The 13776-nt window shown below is 34.2% G+C and overlaps 1 protein-coding gene across 1 annotated transcript in view; it reads left to right on the forward strand.

The window, feature by feature from the left end:
- Positions 1 to 448: 448 nt before the first annotated feature.
- LOC150104669 (filamin-A-like) overlaps positions 449 to 13776 on the forward strand; it is a 270337-nt gene continuing 257009 nt past the window's right edge. Inside the window, exon 1 of the mRNA XM_090395258.1 lies at positions 449 to 640. The gene's annotated coding sequence lies outside the window, so the exon portion shown is untranslated. The remainder of the gene's footprint in view (positions 641 to 13776) is intronic.

Raw genomic sequence — 13776 nt, forward strand, 5'->3', positions numbered from 1 at the left:
TGTTCATGCATATATATGATGACTCTCGCTTCTAACATTTAACAGTATCCCACTTGAAATATTCTTCAACACTTATCTTCCTCTACTGACAAGATACCCCCTCTTCAACACTATATGTCATCACTTACTATTTTCCACTTAATCTAATAAGTGATGAAGCGTTTCTTCGTGCTTTTATCCTCACGTATGAATGAAAGAGAAGGGGGGGATAGAACGAGATCTACAGACAAATGGAACCGAAAAGCAATGCAAGTTGCTAGACTGATAAGTGAGGTAAGAACATTTATAATCTGGCACGCTTACGTACCTCACCCATATTTGGAGACTCCTCCACAGACACCCACGCAGCATAACCCAATCAACATCCGTGAGCTGTTCGGGCCCGAATTCTTCACTGGGAAGGCGAAGCTTCCCTAATTTTTTGGTGTCACTTATCATAGCTTCTCCCATAATGCACTCGTATCAGCCTATTTGCCCCCCGTTGAAATCTGCAGTCCTGTAGGTACTAGAAGGTGCTGCAAAAGGGTCGCGGTTAGCCCTCGTGCAGTTCGACAGCGGCACACGGACGGGTGCCCTTTCTTAATCACAACTCACTGAAAGCTGTCCATTTACTTTCACTGACCATCTACTGCTTCGTCCTGTAAGTAAACCGATCCTGTTTATATTAAACTGCCCTTTAGATTCTTTAGCTAAGATAATCAAGTGTTTTTGAGTTTTGTCACAAAGTTTATGTCAATAACTTACTTTCTCCTAAACCAGTATAGTGGGATCGATTATAAAAAAGCACTTGTAAATCATAAAGCTTACTTTAAAAAGTAGTTTTGAATTATTCTTCTCCCGGAGGGAAAGAATATAATCTTCGTATACAGCAATGCAGTGAGTAGTAGTTAAAATTTTTAAACACATCGTTGTAACATACCATTATTGCAAAACTACTATATAACATTCATTTATATGATAGCGATATGCTGTATTACGATACAACACTGATATGTTGTTTTGTATAACGAAGTATTGCAATTACTTTGCAGAATTATATATTATTACTATATACTCGTAAGGACCAACTTTCATTAGGTGAACGGCAATTGAAATCATGAAGTTATCTATCCGTGACATCATTATGACATCAACTCAAGATGAATTAATAAGTTTCTTTCGATTCATAAAGCGTTAATCCTCTTATAGCGTAGTTAATTACTAAAGTAATGCTTTCGTGTTTCATATAAACAGAAATGGTCATTATGAAATAAAATACAGCACAATAAAATAAGTTTTTTTTTTTCAAAAATTCAAGCCAACTTTTTTTTTTAATAGCACACTATGTACTGCTTCAAATGCTGCACTGCTGAACAGGTGCTATCAAGCAATGTACTACACCTCATGTTCGCACTCACATTCTATTTGTATTATGTTAAATAATATAACTGGCTAAATCTTTACTTTAAATAATTATAATATTAGTTTTGTTTTTTTTTCGTTTTTTTTCCAGTTTATTGGAAAAAGGGATGTGTAAGGTTTTCTACTTATATTTTCTTATATAATGAAAGCTTTAACTAACGAATTAATAATATCTAACAAGTAAACACATTAATACAGCAATAATTAAAATTAAAATGTTGACAAATTTGCACTTTTAAATTCTGCTCTCAAGAATTTCAGATTAGCTTCTCGTTATCTCCGATGCAATATCTGGCTTCTTAATGCAGTATCAATCTTTAGCAGGATTCCTTCGGCAGCTCATTTATCACTGAAGCACGAATACTTATTCAAAGAGTACTTAGTCATCGCACCAGTTTTTGAACAGCGGCAATCTTGGGTGCTTTGTCTCACAAAGTGTCAATAAATTCAGGGTCTCTGGCCTTATAGTGACACTGTTTTTAGAAATGCTTCACAGAAACCAATAATTAAGAAACCAAAACAGCAAGAGAGAGATGAAAACAGGATACAATAATATTCAGTCGATAAGGCCTACCTGGAGAGAGAGAGAGAAGGGGGGGGGGAGGAGCACTTGTCCTTTCCATTCAGATCCTCAAAATAAGAGGGAAAGAAAGAAAGCTTTCGCTCGCTCTCCCGTACACACTGCCATTTGGACGTTTCACAACGTGTTCTCTCTCAAAGAAATTCTTTCCGAGTGCCTTTAGCAAACGCCAAACAGAACTGGACTGTTAAATGATATAGCAGGTACGTCCAATTGTAATGTATGCTGTAGAGAACTGGCATTGATATAGACTTTGGTTTTATAAATGCTATGCTAGATAAATAAATATGCTATTATAGAGTTGGGAATTCTGCCGCAAATAATTAAAAAAGTGTCTTGAAAATGTAATTTAGAAAGCCAGTGCGCTTCAAATATGGAAAAGTGTGAACTTCACTATAAAATAGGAGACCCAAGTGATCAATATGAATACGAACGTATTTTATATATACTGTAGTTTATAAATTACCAAAAGAAAAGATTGATTGGCATTTTAAAATACTGCACCATCAAATCTACAATATATGCAATAGGATAGAGAGAGTTAAGGAAGTTTTTTCTATTAAGGTTTATTAAGAGCTTTTGAAAACGCATTGAACTTATCCATGAAAACTATGATGTCTGGCGTTTGCTAAAGGCACTCGGAAAGAATTTCTTCCTATCCAGGAAGAAATTAAATATTATTTTTTCTTGATGAAAACTTTGATTAATGTTACGCTGTTGGGCGCAACAATGTCTTTCACGCTTATTTTTGAGTGTTATCTGTGAAAGATGTAACGCAAATTTTAAGAAATTTGATTTTTTATGGTGCAATAAATGTAAGTTTTAATTTGTAATATTAACCAAGCACGTGAAATTATTCTGACCCTTGGAATTTTTTTGTGGTCTGCGCTCTAATTTAATACTCATGGAAATAGGTCATGTGACAAACATCGTCTCCAAAATCTTACAATCTACAAAACGTAGGCTTATGTAGTGGAGGCAGTAGAATTAATAATAAATAAAAATTATGATTAAAGTATTAAATTATTATATTTAATAACAATAATAATCCGCGGTACTTACACGCCCATGACCTTGCCAAGTATCTTCAGTTTTCATAACCACAGTGTTAGGATAAGGTAGGTAGTTGATACCTAAATATATATAATTTTATTTTGTGTGTGTGTGTGTGTGTGTGTGTGTGTGTGTGTGTGTGTGTGTGTGTGTGTGTGTAAACTGTGCATTCTCCTGATGGGCTTGCCTAATTAGGAGATGAAAAATCTTTCACCTTCGTACAAGACCCGCTAACTTACTTGTAAGCGGATGAAGTTTCTTTGCATCAAAGACGAAAATTAAACCCAGCAGGTCTTTCCAGCCAAACGGTCTTATCGAAATCGATCCAGCTACTGATGCTTTATTTAATAATAACTTGATAATATATAAAAATCTAAATCAGAGATTTTTTTTTCATTTTAATAGATAAAATTAGGATTATTTTATATAAATAAACTTATCTCAAATTATTAATTTAAAAATTGTACTAAAAAGAACGGAGAGAATTGCGAAACAATTCAAAATCAAAGTTCACTTCTTTTATTTCTCAAGGAAGCACTTTAGCTTAGATACTAAAAATAACTTAAATGTATTACAAATATTTTGGACTTTGACTGTAAAGTGAATCGAACAGTTTTGGTTTTCTACCACCACATTGTTTTTCGTCATAAATGTACTTCATCAAAATAAGGCATGTTACTTTAATCAAGAGGTAGTGGACTTGTGAGACTTCTTATCTCAATAAAGATAGAACCAAGTGCTTATTCAAATAAAATAATTAACTTCATTTATATGTAATAAGGAAGTATACTTTTGGTCTTTATGTGACTGCTGCTCTTCTAGCAAAACATAATAATAGTTAGACAATCAAGTCAATCTAGTTTTGAATTCTCATTGTTCAAGTTTTGATTGAGCAATTTGAAAAAAAAAAAAAAACGTTTCTAGAACCTAAATAACATAAACCGTGAGTATACTGATATAATAAACACGTACTATTCGGCTTGGAATTAATACGCCTTTTTCGAATGGAAATATGGAAAGGTAGCGTAGGTTGTGGATTAGCCAGGATCTCTATACTAGGGAGACCAAAAATAACTTAATTTCACTTCAGGTAAGCAAAATGGTGGAGTCACAGTAGTCATCATCCACTACGAATATTTTAATTTTATACTATAAAGAGAATGAGCTCAAAACACACTTTATTGTTATTCTCCTATCGCTATAGGAAATGTATAATGATTTTAAAACGCTTAGATTAGATTTGCAAAAAAAAAAAAAAAACCTGGAAACTCAGAAAGAAAATGTGTCGCAGCAGGAAAACAATTTAGAATAATTTAAAGCAGGAGGAGTTGAAAGCTTAATTCCGCTTGGTTAAAAGTACAGCTCATGCTTTGGATCATTATTCTCGGTGTGTGGCGACAGTCAGTAAAACTCTGAACTTCTCCTATTTTCTTAATTTCAAGTTATTGAAGTAAATGATAGACAGACTACATGAATAACTATAAATAGCATGCAGTCAATTTTAGACGCGCTTCAGAATCGTCAACGCTCATTAATGTGTCTGTAAGTCAGAAGTTGTGGGTCATATATTGACACCATTTGATATTTAGGATCTTTGGGGTCATCAATATTGCATATTTCGTTTTCCTTCCTCCCTTCACAACCGATCAGTTGTGAAGGGAGGAAGGAAAACGAAATATGCAATATTTCCAGATTTTCAATTATGGTTTCGGTGGAATAATTTAAAACAGTGAAAAGTAAAATTGTGATCCTCGGATTAACTTTACATATTTTTATATAAACTGGGTCCAAACCCAATTAGTTGTAACGGAAAATGTTATACACAAAATGCACGCACACTAAACAACAATCAAAAAGAAATGTTTTCTTTACACACCATAAAATCCCGCATAATAGGAGACGAAGACAAAAACTTGACGCCAGGCGATAAGAAAATGGTAAAGTCCATTAATACTTAAGGGACCAAATGAACTCCAGATGCAAGGATCCATAAAGTCGTAGTTACGCCTTTGCATTCAGCATGAGGAACACAATAATTCATGAAATAAGACTGTGAATCAGAACGCGCTCAATTACATCACCTAGAAGAAACTATATTTGACTCTGATGACAAAATCACTCAAATAACACGGCCATAGATGTAACTCCTTAAATACCAGGACATAAAATTAGCCCGGTCTAGATTGTAAACACAGGTGGAATAGCCTCCCTTTTGCTGGCACTTTTCCATAGTAAATTACAATGGCAGACACAACACAACCTTGCAGTTCAAACTATTTTCTACAATTGATTATAGACCGTTAGAAAAATTGGTGTGGCAATATGCCAGTTCTAGACTATTCCTTTCATGCGTCACTTGAGGCTTCACTAGCATGCAGACATATTACGTAGATACACTATCATACCTAAAGTTGTACTTGTTAGTGCCCCTGAACCATATCCAACTTCAGACAGACTCTGCTAGAAAATGTGTGGGAGACAAACGTGCGTAATCAAAATATTTGTGATTGCTGAATTAACAAATTATTCTCAATAATAATTAATGCAAACATGTAGAACTGACTTAGTAAAATGCTGACTACTAATGTTTCATGTAATCAACTGAGGGAATAAAAAAAGAAAAGATTATCGGTTATTGTACCTAAAATAGAAAAAGAAAAAAATCTCAAGAATGTCGATTTTTTTTGCATCTCGTTCTAAATTTGCATAAAAATGTTACTCAGATGAAAATGATGTATAAAAATAGCAGCAGGCAGATAATTTGTTATTTAGTAGTTATTTTATTATCTACATTATCCAATTAAAAAGTTCATAAATATATTAATTCGGGATCAGGATACGTTTCCGGATGCGTTAATTTTTCACATTTCGCAGTTTTTAATTCGAACCGGATATTTGAAGAAACCCATTAATCGATGGACGCGTTGCAAACGATGACGCGTATTTTTGGTGGATGTTCAAATCTGCAAATAAGCAGAATTCATTACTTCCACATTATGAGAACATGGTCACAAGGGGAGAAAAAAATCTGACAGAAAAAAAAGAAAAAGAAAAAAATCTGCAAACGTTAACTGAAACCAGTTAAGTCAGCCACATTTGATGAGGCTCACGTAACAATATAGTTTCCCTGCTGAGCCACCAATCATGACACTTCGACTACCCACAAGCACAAATATATAAATATTCAATATACACAATTATATTTTCTAAACAATACAACATTCATATTTTTATAATCCTAGTTTTGGTAATAATAAAGCGATATCCTAATCCATAATCTGCAATTTCATATAATCTCAGGCCACTTTATTTATTTGTAAAAGAAAACAATCGAGTTTCCACGAAGGATATCCTTCCGCCTTCCAATATGATACAGGAGAACTCACCCTTCAGTTGAAAGGTTACAGATGTTCACTCGCATTCAAGGGAAAATTCAAATCTCCAGTCTAAATAAACTGCGTCGTTGCTAAAAACAGTGCTACGGAAGTGCAATCGATAACGATGTATTTAGTACTAAAAACTAACCAACAAGAAATAGATCCTATTTTTTTTCCCGTTAGAATTTGTTTCGCGAGTTGTTTTTCCTCCACTGCCTCTGAACTCAATCAACTGAAGTAATCCCATTTCCCTTTTAAAATAAAAAGTGAAATGATATTATAACTGAAAATATTATTCAACAAAATATATATCATTATATTTTATTATCTTAATTTAGCTCTATGCAAGAGGTTAGATCCCTCCACCATACCTTGTTTGGTCCTTTGACGAAAAAAACACTCGATACCTAGATTGCATTAGATGAAATCATGCGATAATCAGGGCTTCACGTCAGCAATGTATCAAGGAGCTCCTTGATTTTTCTGCGTTCGAACCGTCATGTATGGTCTGGCGTTGTCTGATTAAAGAAGAGTAGTGTATTAAGAATAGCCATCGCGCTGAGCAACATGCACTCTCTGGTGATTGAAAAAGAAAGTCATTATAGCGTTCATCCGGAATCAGTTCAAGTAGAATTCGCCTAGAGAGTCCATCAAATGTGTATGTTTCTTTCACATACCTTATCTGCATCGAATATGTTGCTTCACATAAGCTGTCTCATAAGGAAGTAGCAAGGTATTCTCTCTCTCTGGCAAATTAAGCAAAGAAAATACATTCAATTAAGAGACATAAAATACTGTGCTTGGATTGTAGTAGTAGCACTTCATTTTGATAGGAAGCATTTATTTAGAGGTTTGGTGAAAAGTTTTCTACAGGCATCGTGATAATCAGAGCACGTTGTAACCTGTTATGGTGCCAACTGGTACGGAGTAATTAGACGACTTCTGATGACCTGCCAAGATGGTTAAGATGATGTCTCACCATTTCCTTTGAACCATCGAGTTTAAATGAAAATTCACGATTATGACCGGATCGACCTCGATGGGTATGAACTGCCTCGAATACCAATCTCTATTTGGACTGAAGGCAGTCCAAATAGAGATTGGTATTCGAGACTGATGTCGCTGACCTTTAACTTTTTTTTTTTTTTTTGAATAAGTCAAATGAAGTCCTTCTTATCACGACATGGTAATCTTTCGTTCTGTAAATATTTCAGACGGCACTGATTTTGATATGACTTAGTTCAAACTTGTAACGTACACGTTCTTGAACGAGGTAATTTTGGACACTTCCAAATAATAATAATAATATTTAAAAAAAAAAACTGTTGTATGCATTAACGATTCATATATTAATTTTCTTTCCCAGAACAAATTGCATTATTTATTACCCAATTTTATACCCAAAGAAAAAACTAAAGAAAAGCACAAAATATCAAAACTTTTGTGACGTAATGTTTCTACGTTTTCATGACAAAACGTTAATATTGTCAAGAACAAAATACACGAATCATGCGTAGTTAGTACCTTATAAAACTTTCTGCATTCGAGTCCAACGCACATCGATAAAATAAAAATATGAATCACATGAAATTTGTTAAATTCTGGTTAAAAAAAAACAAAAGGCGATATACTTCAGCATGTGCGAAAGCCCTTGTTCTATAAGTTCCAAGTGTTATAATGTCGCTTTTAAAATATTCTCTCAGGGATGAACATATTCCAGTGAGAACAGAAACTGGGATTTAAACGGAGTCATGAAGACTTTCTAGTCAAGTGTGTCAAAAGATGTCCGATACACACTGTGAACCATACTAAGATCTCTTGAATATGGGCTTGCCATTAAGGAGGAAATTTCAGATGCTAGGAGAGTGACTTGTTTGTGTCCTGTAAGGCAGTGCTTCCCAAACTTCTGGATGTCAGGGCCCCTTTGGAGAAACTAAAATATTTCACGACCCCCCTCGAAAAAAAATCGTAATATAGATATATATTAATATAATATTTATTGTATTTATATTCAATACAAAACATACACAACGAATATTGCGAAAATCAAATGCAAATATTATATTTTTAGCATCTTACATACACATTTGACATAGCACATTATCTCATATTTTTATATAGATAGATATATTGCTATTGTACATTTGCAGTACAAGCACATGAAACGTAAAACGATTAGTAATAAAGAAAGAATTAAAAATATAAAAGAAGTTTAATAACAATTTAATGTGATGGATGTGTTTCAATAGTGCTACACAAAAAGTCAATATCAGGGGAAATATTTGAAACTGCAATTCTTAGATTTCTGCTTTGAAATGAAACTCATATGAATAAACATATATTTACTAATATTCATTAAGCGCCGAAATACGCGGGAAGCAAAGTTTGTGAACCCGCACCAATGTGTGATTTTCCCCCCATTAAAATATAAAAAATAACAAAAAAGAAATAATAAAAATTAAATACCTTTCTTTTAAGATAAAAAAAATCTACTTAGTCTTGAAACATTTTCAACATGGGAGTTTTCCCAGAAATAATATCCATAATTTTCAATTTGTTTTCATTATTTTACTCCCCCCCTTCAACAAAACCTACGGCCCACAGTTTGGGAAGCGATGCTGTAAGGGAGGGCGTAAACTGCGGTAAAATTATAAAGAATTTTCGCGTATAACAACAACCCGTTTTATTTTACAATGTAATTGGACAAATATATAATTCTATTGTGCACGTAATAACATAAGTTATTCGTAAACCAACTTTACTTATTAAATTATGAATTTGCACACCGAATTTCTCCGGGCTGCGTCCAAAAGATCTATAATTTGAATACTGAAAAATGCACAGAAGTTATTCTTATGAAGTAATGCACATCTGGATGTTGTGCTTGACGTGAGACCACTTAATTTATTTCAATATCTGAACAATATTTCACTTAATAACATTAAAAATGTGAGCACAACTCGTAGGTATTAGAAATGGAAGAAATAATAGTCTTCAATTACATAAAACTAGTGGATATTAAAGATCCGACATCTTTAATTATAATTAATTTGTTAATAAATAATTATTTATTAACAAATCCTTCATTAAACTCAGAAATGAAGTTTAGCCTTGTAGTACTTCTTAAATGAAGGTGAGCTAGCCGGAAGCGGTCAGGCTTCCCCCTCCCGCCCACACACACGAAACAGTAGCAGGATTTCCTCTCGAAAATGAGACTTTTCATTCCGCAAAACAGGTGAACTGGCAGGAGAACACACGCGCAATTCACAGATATAACACAGTGGCCTTATATCTGGTTGTAATCAAAACCAAAATATTGTTTTATAATCAAACCAAAAATTTGGCATTAACTGCCCTATAACGACTTCACTAATGTGTGTGTGTGGGGGGGGGGGAAACAGATAAAATATTTTTATTTTCTTCAAAGGACAAATACGGAATTCTGAGGAGTCACCACAGCTCGTCGGTATTGACGATGCCCTTTAGTTGTATAAACCTGGTTTCGAATCCCGTTTAATCGTTAATAAGGATTTTTCACAAGGCGAGTGCTGGTTTCGATATGAAGGAGAGGCAAAATGTTTTGTTCCTGTAGAGAACAAAAAAAACAGCATGAATAATAGCACACAATTCAGACATAATACTACAGTTTCAGAGCCTTCAATTTTAGGATGAGAACCAAATACTCTAGATTCATTCAAATAATTTCTCTTTCCCTTCATGAACATTTTAAGATTTTTTTTTTATTATTATTATAATCCCATTTACGTCGTTAGAAATTCACAAAAAACTAGCACTGTGGGTAAACTAAGCGATATAAAAATCAGTGCAACCTGCTCTCTAGGATGGCTAGAATAAACAAATAATAAGCGAATGGCATGTCTGTACTGCGGGGGGGGTCGACTCAAAAAGGAAAATTCCAACTATCATCGTATGAGATTCGGCTAACTCAGCCTTATACCGAAAAGCCTTTGGCTCTTCATATAATTAGCTCTTATAAAGGTTCCTCGGGCCCCAGACCGAAGTCTTTCCAACAGAAAGCCAAATGTGTACAGTACTTTTTTCAAGCTAACAGGGGCTTCAATAATAAGGATCTGACCTCATACCAAATTAAAAATCGCGTACTACCAAAAACAAGTGTCAAAATCACGATTTTGAGCTTGGCAAGTTAGCCGCTTTTGAAGGAAAAAATGCTTACAAGTTAAATACCACCCAACATATAAAACAAGTACGTACTATTTCGGTAAGCAACTCAATGCAGTACGCACTAACCGTCCATAAAATTCCCTTTTTTTTTTCTATTCTTTGTTTTTCCTACAAATGTCAGAATCGCCATTTGCAGTTCTGTTAAGTGCATCATATTGTACAAAAAATAAAATAACACCGAAATAGTTAAAAAGTACAGGAGAGTTTACCTCTAAAAAAATTCTGGTAGCCTGCCAATTCGAAAGCGCATCTAATAGCAGGTAGCAAAGATTAACTGACATATTGCACATTTCTCTCAGTTTTATAATCATAACTTTTCAAGCAAAGACGACTTAAAAAAAAGAGAATGACGTTGACAAATACGTTACTCTATACTCTATTCGAGAGGTATCTAACATAATCAACCACAGTATTCTCTTTCTCCCAGTCCCAGATAACATGAACATTCACCGACTTACCCTTTCAATATAATGAAGGAAAAAAGAAGAAAAAAAAATGCCTGGATATATTTACGTTATCCTTTCTATCACAAAACCTCCACTACCAAATCACAAAACGCCATGGCTAAAATATCTGGGAATAATGTGTATTAAAATTTAACATTAAATTTTAATACACATTATATGAAAATTGAAATAACATTAAATAAAATATAAATGGAAATATAATATAAAATTAAATATAAATGGAAATAACATTAAATAAAACATTAAAATTAAAAACTGCACGTCACATTTGTTTAAATGTAATATGCAATACGAATATACGATCGATGAATTATACAATTTCTCAAGCCATAAAAGTCTAACCTTTTAGTGTCCGCCGAAAGGTAATATTTTATTCTTAGAAGTGAGCTCATTTCTTAAATGGTAACCTTCGGAATAAAACATAATATCAATAGGGGTCGCTACTGGTTCTCAAGCCCTGAAAAGAAGAACGGTGTTCTAGATCAACAAACCGATAAAATGGTTTTAATTTTTCGGTGTGCTTAGCGTAAGCATACTTGGTGTAATCATGCAAAGCGTGAATTGGCTGTTGGCTTTTAAAAGTTTTCTCTTTGTAGCAACAAGTTTTTTGATAAATAATTCTATGGATGCATTATCTGCTGACAAAGTGAGCATTGACTATATATATTTAGATGGCTTTCCTCTAGACCCCAACATACAGATGTTCTTTGATAGAAATGGAAACACTAGGATCTTGATAACAATAAAACGGGTCTATCTTGTTTTAGTTTTTCAGAGCAGGAAACTATCTCACAATAAGAAACATTGTTAAATTTTCTGTGTCTGAGGAGTTGGTTCCAAGAGAAAATAATTAGCTCTGCTAAATCCTGCAGCAGCAGCATTTCTTTGGTAGAAGGAGCCCTAGAAGAATCTGCATTTTGTTCTGCTGCATCATGTATTCCAAAGACGGAATACTGCACATTCATGAATACCGTAACTGAGGTGAATTTTTACTTCTTGATAAAGAGAGCTTCAATTCTTGTAAAATCTTTTTCATGACTATTATTTTTGGCAAAAAACATACCATTGACAAAAGGTTGTAAATCTGTACAATTGGCGCTGTCGGTGAGCTAAGGGTTAGATAAATTGCAAGGACATTCTACTCTAATTCATACGAACGAACAATGGCGCACTCAGGATTTAATCTTGGGAGCGGGGTGAGGGGCGAGTTGAGTAGACGATTTGAGAATACACACTAAGCATCGCGTACGACCAATGACTGAGCATCGGCAATGATCGCTAAATCATAAGTAGTATAGAAATAGAAGACACGACGCAACATAAATAAAAAAGAATGAATTTTAATTTGGAAAAGATTTTTGGAAAATTTTCTAGTGTTTTTTCCCTTTTTCTTTTTTTTTGGGGGGGGGCACCTTGTCCTCCCTCCCTGGGTGCGCAACTGCGAACGAAGCCCAGTGTGAGCTAGAATGGCTCAAACCGGGCAATGTAAAATTATGGAAGAGCAGCAAGGATTTACATTCGGCTGATCCAGGCTGCTCTAAATTTATAATCACCATTAGAATGCATCTCATTCCACACCCTTTACCTGATGGGTCTTTAACCAGGCATTATTAATCAAATGTAGTAAAATATTTCATTTTCTGTTTAATTTCTTTGGTGGTTTATTGTGGAAAGGAGAGTGATCTATGATTGATCCTAGAATTCACATGAATTCATATTCCACATTTAAGTGTAAGGAGTAAGAAACAAGCGGCGATCTACTATACGGCTATCAATAAAGAGATACATATAAAGCTAATTGCCGAATAAACAATAGTATAATAGCCACTGCATAGTAGTAACTGAAGATGACAACGTAACGTTTCGCACAAATACGATCGACTAAACAAGTTACGAATATTTCAGAAAAAAGAAAAAAAAATTGCAACCCTACTCGCAAAACAAAACTTTTAAGGAGGTATTTAATTTTCACTCCCACTGAAATCGTTGTAAATATTGTTCTTTTGCAAAAAGATTTACGACGAAAGAACTGGGCGGGCTATGAGTTAGATAATCCAGACACCTTGCTCAAACACGGAAATTTCTCAGGTCACTTGAGAAAGTTCCGTGTTTCAGCAAAAAGCAATATCACATGGAAAGATGAAACAATGCCAGAATGTAAAAATGGCGTACTTGCCAATTCAGAGCGCCGTAAAAAAATGGGATAATACGAATCATTACGGCGCTCTGAGTTGGCAAGTACGCCATGTTTTTACAACCTGGTTGTGTTTCATCATCGTTCGATGTGAAGCTTTTTGTATCTGTATATGCCAGAAACAGCATGGGAAAAGTAGGTGTTTGTGATTTTCAAAGAGTTAGAGAGACTTCATTACTGTGACTCTTACACCTCGGAGCAGCAGCAGCCTGTCTGGGTGTAAGGACTGGAAAACAGCAGCAACTCTTAGTAGTGTGTGCCAATTAAGAGGTAGCATGTAACATGTTTCTTGCCTAAAAATAAAGTGGAAAAATATGGAACATCAAAATAGTTCTATTAGAAAAACAACGATAAAAGAAAGCGAAATAGTCAACATCTTGAGCAAACTTTCTTCTGAAAATAAGAGTACAGAAGTCAATAAGGATGATTTCGAATATGCCAATTTCAATAATAAACAACACGAAAACAGGACATTTTTGTTAATATGTTAATTTAATATGA

This window comes from Typopeltis vanoorti, chromosome 7 (assembly GCF_054136105.1).
Source record: "Typopeltis vanoorti isolate ZY-2024b chromosome 7, IOZ_Tvanoo_1.0, whole genome shotgun sequence".
Lineage (NCBI taxonomy): Eukaryota > Metazoa > Arthropoda > Arachnida > Uropygi > Thelyphonidae > Typopeltis > Typopeltis vanoorti.